At 48.2% G+C, this 20,700-nt stretch overlaps 1 long non-coding RNA gene across 1 annotated transcript in view; it reads right to left on the bottom strand.

The window, feature by feature from the left end:
• Positions 1–4,609: 4,609 nt before the first annotated feature.
• Positions 4,610–20,700, bottom strand: part of LOC147108223 (uncharacterized) — a 30,483-nt gene continuing 14,392 nt past the window's right edge. Inside the window, exon 2 of the long non-coding RNA XR_015080711.1 lies at positions 4,610–5,026. This is a non-coding gene — a long non-coding RNA (uncharacterized LOC147108223). The remainder of the gene's footprint in view (positions 5,027–20,700) is intronic.

The following is a 20,700-nucleotide window of genomic DNA, read 5'->3' as shown; positions in this document are numbered from 1 at the left end:
ATTTCGTCAGAAGGGTCATTGAGTATTTCCAGCATTTTCTGTTTCTATATTATATTATATAAATGCAAGTTATTGTTGTTGTTGTAACCTGAACAGTCTCTCAGGGCTCCTGTACTCCTGTCATTGATCATCAGACTTCACTAACCAATTATATCAGTACAATTACATGAATTTTGAATTAATGTTCCTAAATGTTTCTGGCACATGGAACATATCTTTCTGCAGTGTGTGTGTTTTCACTTAAAGGAGACAAGTGAATCAAGTCCAGCTTTTAGTGTAAATCTAACCTTGGTAAGTATTTTGGTCATTGTGTTTGATTGAATCAGTGTGGTTTTGGCATAGCTGGGGCCCAACTGAATAGAATCACTAAAGGATTTGTTTAGTTCTGTCTCTTTTGAATTTCAGATATTTAGAGCAAGCTTTGAAGTGATTTCCAAAGCAAACTTCATTTTCATCCTGTCTGGGTAGCTCTTACTGCCCAGTCCCGACACAGCCCTGATACTGGAGTACTGATGGCTGCTGCCAATCTGTTCAAAAATTTCCTCATGGTCATAGAAACATAGAAGATAGGAGCAGGAGTAGGCCATTCGGCCCCTTGAGCCTGCTCTGCCATTCAATGAGATCATGGCTGATCATCTAAATTCAGTACCCTGTCCCTGCTTTCTCCCCAAATCCCTTGATCCCTTTAGCCTTAAGAAATATATCTAACTCCTTCTTGAATATATTTAATTAATTGGCCTCAACTGCCTTCTGTGGTAGAGAATTCCACAGATTCACCACTCTCTGGGTGAAGAAATTCCTCCTCATCTCTGTCCTAAATGGCTTACCCCTTATCTTTAGACTGTGACCCCTGGTTCTGGACTCCCCCGCCATTGGGAACATCCTTCCTGCATCTAGTCTGCCTAGTCCTGTTAGAATTTTATAAGTTTCAATGAGATCCCCTCTCATTCTTCTAAACTCCAGCGAGTATAAGTCCAATCGACCCAATCTCTCCTCATATGTCATTCCTGCCATCCCAGGTATCAGAATGGTGAATCTTCGCTGCACTCCCTCCATGGCAAGAACATCCTTCCTCAGATAAGGTGACCAAAACTGCACACAATACTCAAGGTGTGGTCTCACCAAGGCCCTGTACGACTGCAGCAAGACATCCTTATTCCTGTACTCAAAACCTCTCGCTACGAAGGCCAACATACCATTTGCCTTCTTAACCGTCTGTTGCACCTGCATGCTTACCTTCAGCGACTGGTGCACAAGGACACCCAGGTCTAGTTGCACTTCCCTTTCTCCCAATCTATTGCTGTTCAGATAATAATCTGCCTTCCTGTTTTTGCCACCAAAGTGGATAAACTTGCATTTATCCACATTATACTGCATCTGCCATGCATCTGCCCAATCACCCAACCTGTCCAAATCATACTGGAGTTTCTCGGCATCCTCCTCACAGCACACACGCCCACCCAGCTTTGTGTCGTCTGCAAACTTGGAGATATTACATCTAGTTCCCTTGTCTAGATCATTAATATATATTGTGAATAGCTGGGGTCCTAGGACCGATCCCTGCGGTACCCCACTAGTCACTGCCTGCCACTCGGAAAAAGACCCGTTTATTCCAACTCTTTGCTTCCTGTCTGCCAACCAGTTCTCTATCCAAGTCAGTACCTTGCTCCCAATCCCATGTGCCTTAACTTTACACGCTAATCTCTTATGCGGGACCTTATTGAAAGCCTTCTGAAAGTCCAAATACACCACATCCACTGGTTCTCCCTTATTAATTCTATCAGTTACATCCTCAAAAAATTCCAGTAGATTAGTCAAGCACGATTTACCTTTTGTAAATCCATGTTGACTTTGTCCGATCCTGTCGCTGCTTTCCAAGTGCACTGCTATTACATATTTTATAATGGACTCTAGCATTTTCCCCACTACCGATGTCAGACTTACCGGTCTGTAATTCCCCGTTTTCTCTCTACCACCTTTTTTGAACAGTAGGGTAACATTAGCTACCCTCCAATCCATGGGAACTGTTCCAGAGTCTATAGAATTTTGGAAGATGACCAGCAATGCATCTACTATTTCTAGGGCCACTTCCTTAAGTACCCTAGGATGTAGATTACCAGGCCCTGGGGATTTATCGGCCTTCAATCCCGTCAATTTCCCTAACACCATTTCCCTACAAATACTGATTTCATTCAGTTCCTCCCTCTCATTAGACCCTATGTTCCCCGACATCTCTGGGAGGTTATTTGTGTCCTCCTTTGTGAAGACAGAACCAAAATATGCATTTAATTGGTCCACCATTTCTTTGTTCCCCATTATAAATTCCCCTGATTCTGACTGCAAGGGACCTACGCTTGACTTCACCAATCTTTTTCTCTTCACATATCTATAAAAGCTTTTACAGTCAGTTTTTATGTTCCCTGCAAGCTTACTCTCATACTCTATTTTCCCCCTCTTAATCAATCCCTTTGTCCTCCTTTGCTGAATCCTAAACTGCTCCCAATCCTCAGGTTTACTGCTTTTTCTGGCCAATTTATATGTCCTCTGGTCGATTAATGCAGCAGCGAACAGTTCCCCTGGAGTCATGGGGCTCGAATTTCACAGGGCCATGGAGGCAGGAATGGAGGTGTGTGGGGTGTTAAAATTGCAAAAAGTGGCAGGCGGGCCCAACCCTGCCTCCAAGCAATTTTCAAGAAATTGGGGCAGAAATTCGGATCGGGGGCTTGCCGCGTGTGCAAGCCCCCGATCTGCACTTACCCGACGCGCCTGCCGTTCACCTCCAGGGACGCCTGGAATTCCTTTTTGAAAGAGAAGAATCCCGGGCAGCGTATGACGTCACGCCGCCCAGGAGTGCAGCCAGCGCAAAGCCTGTAGCGCGCTGTGCAACTGAGATATGCCCCTTGAGGTCTCAGTTTAATAGGACACGCCCCCAATGTTTCTCACAAGCTGCAAAGCATTTTTACATGCAGAGCAGCATTTTAAATAGGTTTTTGGTATTTTTATGAAGCATAGTGGTTAGCACTGTTGCCTCACAGCGCCAGGGACCCGGGTTCAAATCTGGCCTCGGGTGACTGTCTGTGTGGAGTTTGCACATTCTCCCCGTGTTTGCGTGGGTTTTCTCCGGGTGCTCCGGTTTCCTCCCACAGTCCAAAGATGTGCGGGTTAGGTTGATTGGCTATGATAAATTGACCCTTAGTGTTAGGGGGATTAAATACGTGGAGTTACGGGGATAGGGTGGGATATGTGTTGGTGTAGGGGTTACGGGGATCGGGTGGGATATGTGTCGGTGCAGGCTCGATGGGCTGAAATGGCCTCTATCTGCACTGTGGGGTTTCTGTGATTTCTGTGATTTTGGTAACTTTTATAAACTTTTAAAAGCGTTTACATTATTTTGAAGAATCTGAAGTAGTTTTAAACAGAATTAAAGCAATTTAAATAATTTTAAAAGCCCTGAAAGCATTTTTTCATTCCATTTATTTAATTAGTAACGTCGTCATCGTACGTGGCTTCACACTGTTCCCTTTGGGGAACTGTATGAAGTGGTGGAAGGATTTATGGCCATGATTAACACTCCTTCCGTGACCGTAACCATCTTTGTACCAGCCATTAGGGTGGTTAGTCCTATGGCGGGAGGGTTTTACGGGCTCCCACAACCTATACGGTGGGGGGGGGGGCCACCCACACCCACGGACGCAAATATCCCACTGGATGTCAACCCAGAATTTAGAGCCGGAGCTCCGACTCCACTTGCCGGGACTGTCTGGAGCGGGGTTCGAAACCCTACCCCGTCTGGCCAAGCGGCGGGGATCCTACCGCTACACCAAAGGCCCACTCCGATTAGCAACATGAAATGGCTGGAATGAGCACAATTCACGGCATTAAAAGAACTCACAATTGAACTGATGATGACCTCAGCAATCTCCTCAACGAGGTGGAGGCGCAGCGCCTGCTCATCATTGGCAATGAGAAGTCCAAGGCGCCGCAAAAAGGACAGATGATAGCTTGGTCTTTCAAGTGGCAGCATAGGGCTCCAGTCACGGGGAGGGAAAAGGCGCAGGAAACGTATGGGTGTCACCTTTTGCGCGGAGTGGGCCTTTTGCGTAGCGGTAAGCATCCCCGCCGCTGGGCCAGAAGGAGTAGGGTTTCGAAGCCCGCTCCAGACAGTCCCGGCAAGTGGAGTCGGAGCTACAACTATAAATTCTGGGTGGACATCCAGCGGGATACTTGCGTCCGCGGGTGTGGGTGGCCCCCCCCCTAAGGTGGGTTGTGGGAGCCCGTAAAACCCTCACGCCATAGGACTAACCACCCTAATGGCTGGTATGAAGATGGTTATGGTCACGGAAGGAGCATTAACGTGGCCAGAAATCCTTCCACCGCTTCATACAGCTCCCGAAAGGGAACAGTGTGAGGATACGTACGACGATGACCTCTTGCGCAATGCACCTCCTTGGACCCTCAGTCGCAGATGCGAGGGGGCAAATCGTGCAATTGTTAAATTTTTCATTTTATTGACATGTAAAATGTTGTGTTTGCTGTTTTCATTGAAATGTTTATTTGTGACTGAAAGGATATGTAACCTTTTCCTTTAAACAGTGCAGCCTGTAGTCAGTTTGAAAAAAATTAGCAACTTTTATTGGAGCCAAAGTATTTTTACAACAACTGTTTGAAAATTAGAACATAGCTAGTTTCCACCTTGAATGTCTTTATTGCACTAAGAAAACAGAAAAAGTCACTTTAAAATGTTAACACATTTTTTTCTGAACTATTCATGTTTACAAATGTTTGAAAAGCAGGAAATAGCTAGTTAACATTTTAAAGTTATAAACTGTCTACATCAAAATTGACCCTGAAAACTGTTTTATGATGCAATAAAAGTTCACTGCTTCACTTTAAATTGTGTCTGTTCCTTTCTTTGCCTTGCGGGGGGAGGGGGAGGTACAAGGCGCCACTAGCTCGTGAAGGTGTTGGCTACTAGCAGTTCCCGGGCATTTTTCTCGCTCACAGGCCTCCTGCTTACACAGACGTCCTTGCAAGGAAGAAATGGAAAAAGTTGTTAAAGTAATTTTAATGAAGTGACTGGCTAGAAAATCACCCTGGCCTATGGCAGGAGAAACGCGTTATCGTCTTGGTAATACATCATACCCGCCTGATCAATTTCACAGCCCGAGATGATTTTCCAATAAGTTACTTTCTCTCAAAGTCATAATTAAATACATACATTCATACACATAAGTAAAGGAATATATAAATGCATACATATACGTAAAGGAACATATACGGACATACATACATAATTACTTACTGATGAAAAGTTTCTTTCTTAAAAATGTTGGAAATGTTACATTATTCATTTTCGAACAGTCATTTTCACATTTAATAAACACAGCAAATTCAATTCACACAGCCACAATTGCTCCTTCTACCTACACTACTGAAAACCCGTTTAAAAAAAAAAAATGAAACTTTAAAACTTGCCTCATCATTTCTTAAAATAACTTTCCTCCCTTTCCCAAACAAAAATATTGCCTTTCAGAAGCTCCACGATAAAATATATCTTCCTCCGCAGCCTCTGGAGCAACTTTACTCATGCTTTTTTCATGTGTAAGTTGTAAGGACTTAACCTCACTGAATCCATGAATGAAATTGACGAAGTTCACTGCGCATGCGCTGCCTGTGCAGTCGCACGCGCTGTGCCTCTGAACCCCTTCGTTCAGTGGACAAGAAATGCCAGTTTTCCCCGCATGCGCTGTGCATGCTGAAAACCGGCATTTCCTCCGGCCAGACGTGTGAGTACCCCGACCGTACTCACGCGTTTGGAACGGAATTACTGGGCCATTGTGTTTACTGCTCCCATCTGCGGCCCGCCTCCAAGAGGCGGGATTTGCCCTTAAGGCCCCTAACAAGCACTAAATTGCCTCTATTATCCCATTTTGAAAGGCCTTGGTGATTTTAACCCTTTTCGGACGTGAAGCACGCCTGCTCTGAAACACGACGGTGAAACCTGGCAGCACAATTGGATTACTGACTATTAGCTGCAGCTCCACGATTAAATAAGATGTTTGATCAGCCATCATTTGCAGGTGGCAGGACTTTGTTGTCTCAGGTCTGGGGGAACCTTTAGAAGGCATAACCACAGCTGTGGAAGTATGGAGCCTGACACCCATCTCCAGTGTGACCTCCTGGGAAACCCCTCTCGCCACCTTCACTGAGCGCTTCCTCAACTGAGGCATATACCAAGTAATCCTAAGCCCTCAATGTGCAAGTCCCATTAGCGAAATGACACACGCCACAACTGCAGCAGTAACCATCAGATTTTTTATTTACAATAACCAACTGATGGCTTTTTAACATTAAACATCAAATTTCACCCAAGTGACTACCCTTGTGACTATTTGTGCAGTATCTTTCTCTTACGCGTGCTCCTACGTGGTGCTTCCCCTGTGGCTTCAGCAGATGTGGAGGCCCCTTGCTCACTTTCTTGCTGCTCCTGTCTTGACACCTTTGGCGGGCGTCCTCTGGGGTTGTGAACCTGTGAGGGCTCGGCAACAGTTTGCTGCTCCTGCGGCTGTGCAGGGGTAGAGACGCCGATCTCAGATGGGTGTGGACTCTGGTGGGGCTCTGACCGAGGGCTCTGCAGTGGCATGGAACTGTGAGCACTTGGAGAGGAGCCCACACTTCCTTGATGTCTGCCACCAACTTCCCTCTCATGGGTCAGGTCCTCCTCAGCGCTTTCAAGTGGCTTGAGAGCACCTTGCTGCACATCAGGGGCCATGGGGACCCGTATCTGCACTGGCAGTCCTATTCAGAAGGACTTCCATGAAGGTCTGGTTTCTCTGTTCAATAGATGACCATCGCTCTTCCAGAGATGTCATTCTATTCAGAACACTCACCATGTTTTCTGCACTCTGGCGACTTATCACCTCCATGGAGGTTGCCATCCTTTCCATGGTGATGCGTTCATGCGCCAATGACTCTGCAAAGGCTCTGCTCATGTTCGCAATGGACTCCTCCATTCGCTCCACACTCGCAGCGACCTTGGAGACAAAACCTGCCAGAGACTCCTGCATCTGTTCCTGGAGTTCCAGCACCGCTGATCTTGAGGATAGACCCAGAGGCAGCGGGTCGACATGCAGCTGAGCCGAGCTGGCAAAGTCCTGCGCCCTCCGACAAGGACTCTCCACTGCTGTCCCTGTCTCCACCATCTGCTGATGCTCACTTGTGAGCTGTGATACACCAGGTGACAACACTACTCTATCTCGCGAAGGTCCCACCGAGGTGTGAGTGTCTGCGCTGGTGCTGGGTGCGCTGAATTCTGCTGACGCTGCGCCCTCAGAGGTTGCAGGTTCCTCCGAGGAGTCTGGATGCTCAGGCTCTTCCTCCTGGCTAGTGGGGATGGGAGCTGTCGATGGTCCTGTGGGGGAGTAAAGGAAAGAGTCAGAAATGTGATGCCAAGGTTACATGCACGTTGCATATTGCAGATGATCATAAGTCCATCTGTTAGAGCTTCAGAATTATTATCAGCGACTCATGCAATGTCAATGAGAGAGATGGAAAACTATTCTGTCACCAGCTTGCTGTGATGCACCCGTCTGTCCATCCCCACTTGCGTATCGTCCTCCACTCCCACGATCTCCAGGACCACCTCCTCCCAGGGGGTGAGCTGGGCTACTGAGGGTGGCCCTCCTCCTGTCCTCGCTCTTTCCCTCTTATTGTGAGCTCTCTTTTCCTGCAATGAGGGAGACAAGTGGAGTTTGAGTGAGAATGAAGGAGTGAGTGTAGAAAATCCATAGCATAGATGCTTAGAAGGAGACAAAGATGGAGTGAGGTGGCAAGACCAAGGGCCCTCCCTGTGTGTTGTAAGTTGTTTTCATAGCATCACAGTGACAGGGAGTGTGAGGGCTGCATAGTCGAATAGTTAGGTGAATGTGACCATAGAGAGAGAGGGAATGGGTAAGTGTGCAGGGATGTCAGTGTCAAGTGGGATGGGGAGGAAGAGATTGCTAAAGCTGAGTGCTGGTGAGGAAAGGAAATGGGGATCAGCTTGAGGGTGATGGGAAATTCATTCTCACTTTTCCAGTGCACAGAAGGTCATGAAACCTCTTCCTGCACTGAAGCCAGGTTCTGCGGGTTATCGACAAAGAGTTGGCCTCCTGGGCCACCTGGATCCACATAGCCTTGGTCTGCTGGGGAGGCTTTTTCCTCCTTGAAGAAGGGAAGTGTTAAGTCTGTGAGTTGTTCAAGTAATTAATACTCAGGCTTAATCAGTAACAATAAAACAGGTCTTTACTGGTTGGAGGTAGGGACTACACGTAGGTCTTTACTTCATGCCCACAGGCGGGAACTGAGGGGAGATCAGTACCCACAGTACTATTTATACCCCTATGGCCAGGAGTGGTACTGCGTATCACTACGCCCTACAAGTAGTGCAGTCCTGTCCATAGGTTCAAAGTAGCACACATATTACATACACAACATTCCTCCCTTCTTAGCTTTAGTCATCTCCCCATTTAACATAACGTAATAACATATATACATATATAACTTCAGGTTTACATAACAGAATAACATAGATACATAGATAACTTCATGTCAAACGTAACATATCACAGATTCAGTCTCTGCGGAAAACAGTTCACAGATTCAATCTCTGTGGTGTAGTCGGTTCACGTTACTCATTCAATAGTCCTTTCATGGATTTAACAGCTTGAACTTCCGAACTGATTTGGCTCCGTTCGGAGGGACCACGTGTGTGATCTGGTAGAGGTGATAATGGTTCAGATGGGTCATCTTCTGTTTTTACTTTTCCTTTTCTGCTTCTTGGAGACTCTCTGGGCTCCATTGTCAGCTGCCACAGCTGCCAGCTGCATGCGCAGTTCCTCCTTCTCTTCCTCCTGTTTCCGTCGTAGAGCCAGCTTCTCCCGATGTTCCGTAGATTTTTGGTGCTCCTCCATGATTTCTGCACTTTGGCAGTCGAAGTTACAAGCTGGGCAGGACAGGACATCGTAATATTCGGTGTCGTCCACCAGGTCATGGTAATATTCGGTGTCGTCCTGAGCTAGACCAGTGAGAGGGTCGTCTATTTCCTCCATACCCAGCTGGACGTTAGCCAGCTCTTGTTCCAAATCCAGACATCTTTCCTGAAGAGACTTCTTCATGTGTACCTCTGCATCCAGCTTTTTCTGGGCTTTCAGCAAGTCGTTTACTAGTGACCTCATTTGTGATTTTAATACTTCAACTTCCTTTGGAGATTGATTGATCGGACTATGCAATCCCTCTACCGGAGCAGCGTACTTTTGGCATCCAATGGCTGCTCTGTTGCAGTCGTTTCAGTCTGTGCCGTCACATCAGCCATCTCAATTACTTTTGAGAGCTCCGAACCCTTTTCCTTTGAAGATCGCAGCTCGTGTTCAAGTTTTTCCCATTTCAGAGTCTTGTCCCTCAGCATATGAAGGAGTTGGCTGACCGTTAACTCTTCTGACACCAGATTATGGCACGCACCTTCAGAACCTGAATCAGCTTTGATTTGTTCGGCCTCCTCGCGCAGATGGTTGGTGTGCTCCTGCTCCATTTTCTCCATCAGTTGCTTCTGTTGCCTTTCCAGATTCTCCCACTCTGTAACAAAGAACTTTTTTATTTCATTCATCTCTTGCTCAAAACGGCGAATCATTTGTTCTAATTACTGTTGTAGTTTGAAATGGAGTTGAGTTCGAGCCCAGTGTCCCTCAAAAATGTGCATATCAGTAGACTTGACAGACTCAGAATTCTCTGTTAAACTATGTTGTTGTTGCTCAGTGGAATTCTGTGCTGAAACTTTGTCTTTTGCACATGGGTTGGTCTTACCATCATCAGTTCTAGAGTCTGGGCTGATTATCTGCACCGAGTTCTCACTCTTTATGGCTTTTAGCGAATGCCAGTCCATATTTATGTTTCTAAACCACTCCCGGCCTAGTAGTGGTGGACCTCCCTCCGGTAGCACATATAAGTCCATTATTTGACTTCCTTCACCCTTGTTGGCCACTGCAACCTTTATTGTCCCGATGGGGTACACTCTCTGCCCCGTGTAGGTTGTCAATATAATCTCCGTATCCTGTAGGGGAATATGTTGGAATAACCTTCTGTAATCTTTCTTATTCATGACCGACAATGCCGATCCAGTGTCCAATTCCATTTTTACTTGGACTCCTTCTATCTGAAGAGTAACCCAAATTGTCTGGGGGTCTGCACCCTTACCAACGTTGAGTACCCTTAAGCTAGCCAGTTCAATACTGCTTAAGCCAGCCAGTTCATTACTGCTAGCGTCTGAATCGGACTCCTGTTCAGCCACCTTGTGTACCTTTGCGTATTTCCCTTGCGGTGACTTCTTGTTGCTGGTCTTCTTCCCTGACCTGCATACTCTAGCTATATGTCCAAGCTTACCACATGTTCTGCATTCTTGGTTTTTAAACCAACACTGGTTCTGATCATGCGTTGTCTTTCCACAACGATAACATTTAACAGAACTCACACCCAATTTGTGTGCACTGAGCTCCGGTGACCGTAGCTGCATTACTGCCGTGCCTCTCGCTGCGGCTTCGTGTGCTGCTGCCATAGTGACCGCCTTCTCAAGCGTCAGCTCATTCTCCTCGAGCAGTCGCTTTTGTGTATCCTGTTTAAATAAACCACACACAAATTTGTCTCGTAGTGCATCTGTCAGTCCCGTTCCAAACTGGCAATATTTCGCTAATTTACGCAATTCCAGCAAATATTCAGCATTGCTTTCATGTTGTAGCTGCCTTCTGTCGTAAAATTTAAATCGTTCCGCTAGCATCAGCGGCGTGGGGTTTAGATGATCTTTCAGGACAGTAACAATCTCATCGAACGTCTTATCCGCCGGTTCATCTGGTGATAACAGGTGTTTCAATTGCCCGTATGTCTTCGCACCCATTAAATTTAATAATGTTAGTGCTTTATCAGCCTCACGAATTTTATTGGCCTTACAATAATTTTTAACTCGTTCAACATATATGGCCCAATCTTCGATGTCACTATCAAAGTTGCTAATATTCCCGTGTTTAGGCATTGTAGTACTTTATCAGATTTGCAATTTCTCAAATTTTTTTTTTTACTGCTATCCAAGATGGCGGCTTCCCGCTCTTGCCGTCGTCCTCCGCCCACAAAATGGCGGTTTTCCCGCGCTTGGCGGTCTTCACCCGTCCCCCGACGCCGTCTCCCTTCAGCCCCGAGTGCGGCCCTTATCTCCGCCGCAATCGATGGCCCGCGCTTTTCACCGCGGCTCTCACGCCTTCAGTGTCTGCCGACGCTGCGCCTTTCAGCCCGAGTGCGGCCCGTATCAGGGATTGCGATCGATGGCCCTTCTACCTCCGATTTCCCCCAGCCCTGTCTTTGCAGCCAACGCTGCTTGGCTTACCCACCACCGAGGTTGAAAAAGAAGCTGCAGGATGTCTTCTGTCCTCCAGTTTTCAGTCGCTGATGGAGGCTTCAGGGTCCTAATGCCTGTCGCTTCCAGTGGGGTGGTGAGATTTGAAACCTCTCTTCAACGTCCTGTCTGTGGACGAAGCCGCCGTGGAATAACTGCCGCAGGGTAAGAACCTGACTCGTCGCCAGTGTTAAGTCTGTGAGTTGTTCAAGTAATTAATACTCAGGCTTAATCAGTAACAATAAAACAGGTCTTTACTGGTTGGAGGTAGGGACTACACGTAGGTCTTTACTTCATGCCCACAGGCGGGAACTGAGGGGAGATCAGTACCCACAGTACTATTTATACCCCTATGGCCAGGAGTGGTACTGCGTATCACTACGCCCTACAAAGTAGTGCAGTCCTGTCCATAGGTTCAAAGTAGCACACATATTACATACACAACAGGAAGAGCAGCTCTTTATTGGCTCTTGCTCCCTCCACTAAAGCCTGCAGGGCGACGTCATCAAACCTGGGAGCAGACCTAGGTCTCTCGCTGGTCATTCTGCCTCCAGGTCCCTCTAACATGAAAGGCCAAACGGTTGGCAGTCTGCAGAAGAAGCAAGGCTTGTTGCAGACCTTAAATGCAGCAGCAATGATGACGTCATCAGAGGTGAGTTTCAGACTGAAAAAACTAATTGGGCCATGGGTTCCCACACGCTGAAACTCAATTGCTCACAAGTTAAAATCGCATCTTTCTCCCACATCGATTTAGAATCGGGTGGCTAACACGAAAAGCAGATTACACGACCCCAGCCCGCCCCAGTAACAAAATCGAGCCCATGGTGTCCTGTGTACCTCGATATTCCCAGACTGCCCCCTCAATATCTGTGACTTGACTTAAATGTGCCTTCCGCTTTCCCAGCATACCCTGCCAGTTGAATCACAGCATGGTTGTGTGATGAAATATTCCATTCATCACTGCCTGTGACTGTGGTTGGTTTCAGTTTCATTTCCCTTACCTCTGTTCCGTTTCCTCACCATTGTATTGTACTATGTGTAGGGCTCCGCCCATACCTGGCCCATTGTATTGTACTATGTGTAGGGCTCCGCCCATACCTGGCCCCTATGTAAGCTGGCCCAGCCTGCAGCACATCCAGTACGGCAGAGCTCTGGATGGAAGATACCTCTCTCCTGTGTGTTACCTTCTAAGTCAATAGAAGCCTTGTTTTGTTTCGCTAACATCGAGTCTCGGATTTATTGAGGCACATCAGGTTGCAAATCTTTGTACCTTTATTGACAAAATAAATTTCCTTTAAGAATTGTTGGAGCTGCCATGGTCTCAGGTCAGGTTAATAACGTATACTCACACAGTGACACAAATGCTCCATCACACACGCGCACAACACACACTAACATATATACTCACAATGATTATAAGACATAAAACACACACTGCTAGGCAGCATAAGTTTATACCTAACTGATATCATTACAAGTCAGCACTGTACAGAGACAGGCATCATTAATTACAAAACGCCTGAGTGTGGGAAGAAGTTACTGAGCAGCTGAGTACCATCTCTGTGAACAACAACTACTGCTGGCATTTAAATAGTGCCTTCAATGTAAAAAAATGCCCCAAATGTGCGTGACAGAGGAGAAGGGAAATGGATGCTGAAGAATAGAAGAGTTAGGAAAGGTGACAAAAAACATGGATGAAGTGAGGGAGGAAAAATAGGCCCTGAAAATCTGCCAGCCTAAGTGCCCGCTGGGGTCAGGGGAGGTCACCTAATATAAATAATCCCGATCGGCACCTGCGCCACCATGGGAGCATCGAGCACCTGCCCAAAGAGAGAGGGGGGGTGGGGGGTCGGGGGAATGTGGTGTGACCAGCCATTCTAGCAGGTGCCACCACCAGTGGCCAACAAAAGGATGTCTATGTGCCCAATCTTCCTCATTTATAAGGCAAACAATTTAACTCATATTGCAGTAATTATTTTGGGAGGATGCAGGTAAGACACAGGCTTGGACCCCAGGTAGGCCTCACCTATGCTACTTTGGGTGCAGGTATATCTCATTGATCCCGGTGTACCGTACACTTGACAGAAAGCAGCCTCGGCATGAGGGAATCCCCAGAATGGAATTTTCTTCCCCCCCTAGCCCACCCTGTTTGACAGCAGGTGCCCAGTTTGGGGCAGTTAGTGGTTCTGCCCCAAACACCCTCCTCCAGAAACTGGCAGACAAGGGTGGGGGCAATATATCTGGATCCCTGCCAATTTTCTGCCCTCTCTATAGTCCTATCAGACTTAAACTAAAAATATGTTGCTAGCGGTGTGGAATTTTGGGGCCATAGGGATATGGAAGGGTTTAAGGAAGGAGTTCCAGAGAGTAGGATCAAAGAGGCTGAAGGCTTTCCTGATGTGCCTCAATAATTCCGAGACTCGATGTTAGCGAAACAAAACAAGGCTTTTATTAACTTAAAAGGTAACACGCAGTGGAGAGAGGTATCTTCCATCTGGAGGTCTGCAGTACTGGATATGAGGCCAGACTGAGCTTGCTTACATAGGGGCCAGGTATGGGCGGAGCCCTACACACAATACATTACAATATACAATACAATGGTGAGGAGACGGAACTGAGGTAAGGGAACTGAAACCTGAAACCAACCACAGTCACAGGCAGTGATGATTGGAATATTTCATCACATTCACCCCTTCTATAGATTTAGTCTGCTCGGGGGTTTGATAGTCCTCTGCGACCGACGTGGCTGTTGTGGTGTCGGCTGGGTGTCCCCGATGGCCTCCTGGGTCTCTGCCGGGGGTGCCGCCAGGGTTGTTGAAGGGGTAGTTGGTGGGGGTGCCATTGGTCGATGTTCTTCCGGGGGTGATGAAAGAGTAGTGGGTGGGTAAGAGTTGCTGTGATCGTTGTTGTTGCTATTGCCGTGGTTGTTGTCGTTACCGGCTGGGGCGACGTCTTTTATGGACATGGTATCCTCCCTTCCGTCGGCGTGCCGGACATACGCGTATTGGGGGTTGGCGTGGAGTAGGTGCACTGGCTCCACGAGAGGGTCCGTCTTGTGGCCCCTCACATGCCTTCGCACGAATACCGGACCTGGGGTGGAGAGCCATGACGGCATGGATACGCCTGAGGTGGATTTCCGGGGAAAGACAAACATTCGTTCATGAGGCGTGGCATTAGTGGCAGTACACAATAGCGACCGTATCGAATGGAGCACATCTGAGAGGACTTCCTGCCAGCGGGAGATAGGGAGGCCCTTGGTCCTTAGAGCTAGAGTGACTGCTTTCCATACTGTCCCGTTCTCTCGCTCCACTTGACCGTTACCCCGGGGGTTGTAGCTGGTGGTACGGCTCGTGGCGATCCCCCTGGACAGCATGTACTGGCGTAGCTCTTCACTCATGAAGGACGCCCCCCTATCCATATGGATGTAGCTTGGCATACCGAACAGGCAGAACAGGCTGTTGAGGCATTTAATGACCGTGGCGCTGGTCATGTCTGGGCAGGGGAAGGCGAATGGGAAACGGGAGTATTCGTCCACAATGTTCAGGAAGTAAACATTGCGGTCGACTGACGGGAGGGGGCCCTTGAAATCTAAGCTGAGCCGCTCAAAGGGCCGTGTAGCTTTGATTAAGTGGGCTCTATCTGGGCGGTAGAACCGAGGCTTGCACTCAGCGCAAGTGCGGCAGTTCCTGGTCAGAGACCGAACTTCCTCAATCGAGTAGGGTAAGTTACGGGACTTTATGAAGTGGAACAGCCGCGTGACCCCTGGGTGGCAGAGGTCGTTGTGGAGGGTCTGTAGCCGATCCCCGGTGGCGCTGGCACACATCCCTCGTGAGCGGGCGTCAGGGGATTCGTTAAGGGCCCCTGGCCGGTAAATGATGCCATACTCGAAGGTGGAGAGCTCGATCCGCCACCTAAGAATCTTATCATTTTTAATCTTCCCCCTCTGTTTATTATTGAACATAAACGCTACCGACCGCTGGTCGGTAAGTAGGGTGAAGCGTTTGCCGGCTAGGTAGTGGCGCCAGTGGCGCACTGCCTCCACGATGGCTTGGGCCTCCTTTTCTACGGAGGAGTGTCTGATCTCGGGCCCTTGGAGGGTCCTCGAGAAGAAAGCTACGGGCCGCCCCGCCTGGTTGAGGGTGGCCGCCAAGGCAAAGTCAGACGCATCACTTTCCACTTGAAAGGGAGTGTTCTCGTCCACTGCCTGTAGCGTGGCCCGCTCAATATCCTGCTTAATGCTTTTGAAGGCGGCGTGGGCCTCAGCAGAGAGCGGAAAAGAGGATGCTTTCAAGAGGGGGCGGGCTTTGTCGGAGTAGTTGGGGACCCATTGGGAATAATAAGAAAATAACCCCAGGCACCTTTTCAGGGCTTTGGGAGTGTTGGGCAGGGGCAGCTCCCGTAGGGGGCGCAATCGGTCGGGGTCTGGTCCGATTTCCCCATTCTCCACCACGCTGCCTAGTATGCAGAGATGCGTGGTGTTGAAAACGCACTTGTCCTCCTTGTAGGTGAGGTTGAGTTTTTGTGCGGTTTTCAGGAACCTCTCGAGGTTCGAGTCGTGATCCTGCTGGTTGTGACCGCAGATGGTGACGTTGCCGAGGTAGGGGAAGGTTGCCTGCAAGTGGTGGTCATCGACCATGCGGTCCATCTCCCTCTGGAAGACCGAGACCCCATTCGTCACCCCAAAGGGGACTCTGAGGAATTGGTAGAGGCGTCCATTCGCCTCGAAGGCAGTGTACGGGCGGTCCTCTGGTCTGATAGGGAGCTGGTGGTACGCTGACTTGAGGTCGATGGTGGAGAACACCCGGTATTGGGCGATTTGGTTCACCATTTCTGATATGCGGGGTAGCGGGTAGGCGTCTAGTTGGGTGTACCTGTTGATCGTTTGGCTATAGTCGATCACCATCCGTTTCTTCTCGCTACCCCTTACCACTACCACTTGGGCGCGCCACGGGCTGTTGCTGCATTCAATAATGCTCTCTTTCAGGAGCCTGTCTACCTCGGTCGCGATAAACCACCTGTCCTCCCAGCTGTACCTCCTGCTTTTGGTCGCTATTGGCCGGTAGTTAGGGGTAAGGTTCGCGAATAGCGAAGGCGGCTTTACCTTCAGGGTAGCCAGACCGCACACTGTGAGGGGCGGCTGGGACCCACCGTACTTGAGCATGATGCTTTGGTGGTTGCACTGGAAATCCAGGCCCAAGATCACGCTCGCACATAGATTCTTCATGATTAATACTTTAAAATTATCGTATACAGTTCCGTTAACGGACAATTGTACCGTGCAGTAACCCAGAATGGTCGATGTCTGGGTTTTATCAGCCATAGAGATGGTACCCTGAATAGGGACCACCTTTAGGGAGAGTTGTTGTGCCAGTTCAGGGTGGATAAAACTCTCCGTGCTTCCACTGTCAATTAAACATTTAACCCGGCATCCGTTTACCTCGATGTCCACCATTGATTTGGATAGCGGTTGCGGCCTGGTCTGGTCCACTGTGACCGATGCCACTGTAGGGCCCTGATCGAGACAAGATGGCATCCACGCTGTCTGCTCATGAGATGGCGGACCCCACGAGGTCGGGCAAGATGGCGTCCAAGATGGCCGCTCCCACGGCGCACACGCGGCGGTGGCGGGTTTTCCGGCGGGGTTCCCTCTGCACACCTTCCCGAAGTGCCCCTTCTTACCGCACTTAAAGCAGGTGGTGCCTTTCGCCGGGCACAGGTTTCTGGTGTGCTTTGGCTGCCCGCAGAAGTAGCAGTTGGGTCCCCGACGCGTCGCGGCTGTCGTCGGGCTTCTGGGGGGAGAGCGGGGCCCCGACGGTGTCGGGCTGCCGGGCGGGGAAGATGCCTTCCAAGATGGCGGCGCCCTTGGTGCACACGTGGCGGCGTGGACGGCGCGGGCTGAAGAGTAGGCGTCCGAGTTTCTCTGGGCCACATCCAGGGATCGCGCGGTGTCCGCAGCCTGTTTCAGGTCCAATCCCGTTTTTTCCAGCAGTCTCTGGCGGATGTAAGTGGAGCTGAGGCCTGTGATAAAGGCATCGCGAGCAAGCTCGTCAGTGTACACTGCGGCTTTTACATCTTGGCACTTGCAGTCTTTGCCAAGCATTTTCAGGGTGCCTAGGAACTCCTCCACCGATTCCCCAGGTCGCTGTGCGCGAGTAGCGAGCAGATGCTTAGCATACACCTCATTCGTAGGCTGCTGGTAATGTGCCTTTAAGATGTCGCAAGCGGCCAGGTACGTGTCGGCGTCTTGGATGAGGGGGTAAACCCGGTGGCTTACCCAATTCCGCAGAATTCCGAGTTTCATACTCGCAGCGTCCGTAGCGTCTTTGACGGCTGCGGAATTGTCCAGGAAGAATTCCATACACATAAACCAGTGTCCGAAGCGTGCCGATGCATCCGCAGCATGCTGGTCCAAATCCAAACGTTCGGGTTTTAGGAGTTGATCCATTGTGTTGAAAAATAAGTTAATAAAATTGATGTGCCTCAATAATTCCGAGACTCGATGTTAGCGAAACAAAACAAGGCTTTTATTAACTTAGAAGGTAACACGCAGTGGAGAGAGGTATCTTCCATCTGGAGGTCTGCAGTACTGGATATATGAGGCCAGACTGAGCTTGCTTACATCGGGGCCAGGTATGGGCAGAGCCCTACACACAATACATTACAATATACAATACAATGGTGAGGAGACGGAACTGAGGTAAGGGAACTGAAACCTGAAACCAACCAGTCACAGGCAGTGATGATTGGAATATTTCATCACATTTCCCACCAATAGTGGAACAAAGGGAAAAGGGGATGCACAGGAGACCAGAGTCAGGGGGACAAAGGGTACCACTGGGATGTGGGGCTTTGGAGGTAGGTGGAGTAAAGCCATGGAAGAATTTTCAAATGAGGACAAGGATTTTGAAATTGATGGTTTGAGGGACAGGGTCAGCAAGGGTGGGAGTGATGGGCAATGAGTTGAAGCTTGTGTAGCGTGGAGCTCAGGATCCCAATGAGAAGGGTGTTGAAGAACCCTAGAGATTCTTCTAGAGATTACAAAATTGTGGTTAAGAGTTTTAGCAGCAGTGGGGACGAGGTAAAGACAGAAGGAAGCAATGTTGCAGAGGTGTTGGATTAAGTAACCTTGGTGACACATAGGCTATGGGGCTTGCAACCTAGCTCATAGTCAAACAAGACATTGAGGTTGAGCACCAGCAGTTTCAGGCTTAGTAAACAGCCTCGGAGGGGTGTGGAGTCAGGGCCTAGGGTGTGGAGCTTCTGGTGGGAGACAAATCAGTTGACTTCCGCCTTCTGATTGTTTACAGTAAGCAAGCTCATCCTGGAATATTATGTCTGACAGAGGTAGCCATGGAGTCGAGGATGATGGTGGAGGGTGTTGTCAGCATACATATGGAAACTGACATGCCTGTGGGTAATGTTGCCGAGGAGTAACATACAAATAAGAAAATGGATATAAAAGAAGGTGGCCAAGGATGGAACCTTAGGAAGCACAACAGGTGACCATGGGGGTTATAGGAGTCACTGCTAGAGAGCTAAATCAGGATTAGTTAGCGTGTAACGATGCAAGGACAGTTCCATAGAGGTGGACCATAGAGTAGAGTTGTTTTTTTATTTATATAATGATGCTGGCAAGGCCTAGTTGCCTTGAGAAGGTGGTGTTGGGCCTTTTCCCTGAACCACTCCAGTCCTTGTGGTGATGGTAGGGGAATTAACACCTGCTGGGTTATTCAGAAGAGTAAACCACATATAGTGTGAGTGTGTTGGTTACAGAGACACAGACATCTTACCTACAGGAGTGCACACAGATTGTGAGCGTGTTACATACAGGAGTGCACACAGACTGAGCATGTTACATACAGGAGTGCACACAGGCTGTGAGCATGTTACATACAGGAGTGCACACAGGCTGTGAGCATGTTACATACAGGAATGCACACAGGCTGTGAGCATGTTACATACAGGAGTGCACACAGGCTGTGAGCATGTTACATAAGCTGTGTGTGCAGAGCTGGGTGTATCTGATAAATGGAATGGCTTGCTAAACAGAGGGACAACGGAAATTTGGTAAGAGTGAAAAGGAGGTGCTAAGTCATTTAAACCAAGGGGCAACAGTAAATAAATAATCAGAGTAATTAATTAGATCTAAAGCAAAATAATGGGACAGCTGGGACTCATTGTTTGCAATTCCTGTACCATGTGGGAACTCCAGGATGCTTCATGTAAGTGGGTAGTAATCCAGTGGTAAGAGGCAGGCAGTGCAGGAATCCAGGAACAGACAGAAATCATGGTCCATGTTAGCAAACTTGTTTGACTTGTTAGCAAAATTAAAGCCCATGGTATTAAAGGGAGAGAGTGGCAGCATAGATACAAAAGTGGCTCAGGGACAGAAAGCAGAGAGTAGTGGTGAACGGTTGTTTTTCAGACTGGAGGGAAGTGTGCAGTGGTGTTCCCCTGTGGTCGGTATTAGGACCACTGCTCTTTTTGATATATATTAATGACCTGGACTTGGGTATACAGAGCATAATGTCAAAGTTTGCAGATCAAACAAAACTTGGAAATATAGTAAACAATGAGGAGGCTAGTAACAGACTTCAGGAGGACATAGACAGACCGGTAAAATGAGCAGACACATGGCAGATGAAATTTAACACAGCAAAGTATGAAGTGATACATTTTGGTAGGAAGAATGGGAAGAGGCAAAATAAACTAAATGGTAGTTTTAAAGGGGGTGCAGGAACAGAGATCTGGGGGTGTATGTACACAAATCTTTGAAGGTGGCAGGTCAAGTTGAGAAAACTGTTAAAAAAGCAATTGGGATCCTTGGCTTTATTATAGAGGAACAGAGTACAAAAACAAGGAAGTTATGCTAAACCTTTTGTAATTAACCACCACCTAGACCAAAGGGTGTGTTGATGCGGGGGGTGGAGGACACAAGCAGTCACAAGATTGGTAAATGAAAAACAGCAGTTAGCTGTGTTTTATTTTTAGAAAACAGGGAAAAAAAGGTTCACGTCTGGCAAAAATCAAAAAAACATATGACGTTCAAAAAAGAAACGAAGAACAAAGCCATCACCCGCCTCGGGTGGTTAGGAAGGCAGTCCCTAAATCAATTTCCTCCAAAAAAACAATAAGCCAGGGTTACTTTACCACTGGATCTTTCTCAACCAGTCCAGGGATCACATCAGGCTCTCAGAACTAAACAATATTCCACCCGGGTTCAACAGCAAACCTCTCTGTGGCAGTTGCAAGCTGGGCCCCAACAGCAACCTTGGCTTTCTCCT

Source organism: Somniosus microcephalus, chromosome 13, assembly GCF_052327205.1.
Source record: "Somniosus microcephalus isolate GS21.2 chromosome 13, FLI_Smic_1.0, whole genome shotgun sequence".
NCBI classification, from domain to species: Eukaryota; Metazoa; Chordata; class Chondrichthyes; order Squaliformes; family Somniosidae; genus Somniosus; species Somniosus microcephalus.
The sequence above is the reverse complement of the archived record's forward strand: the minus strand, read 5'-3'. Positions and strand labels throughout refer to the sequence as shown.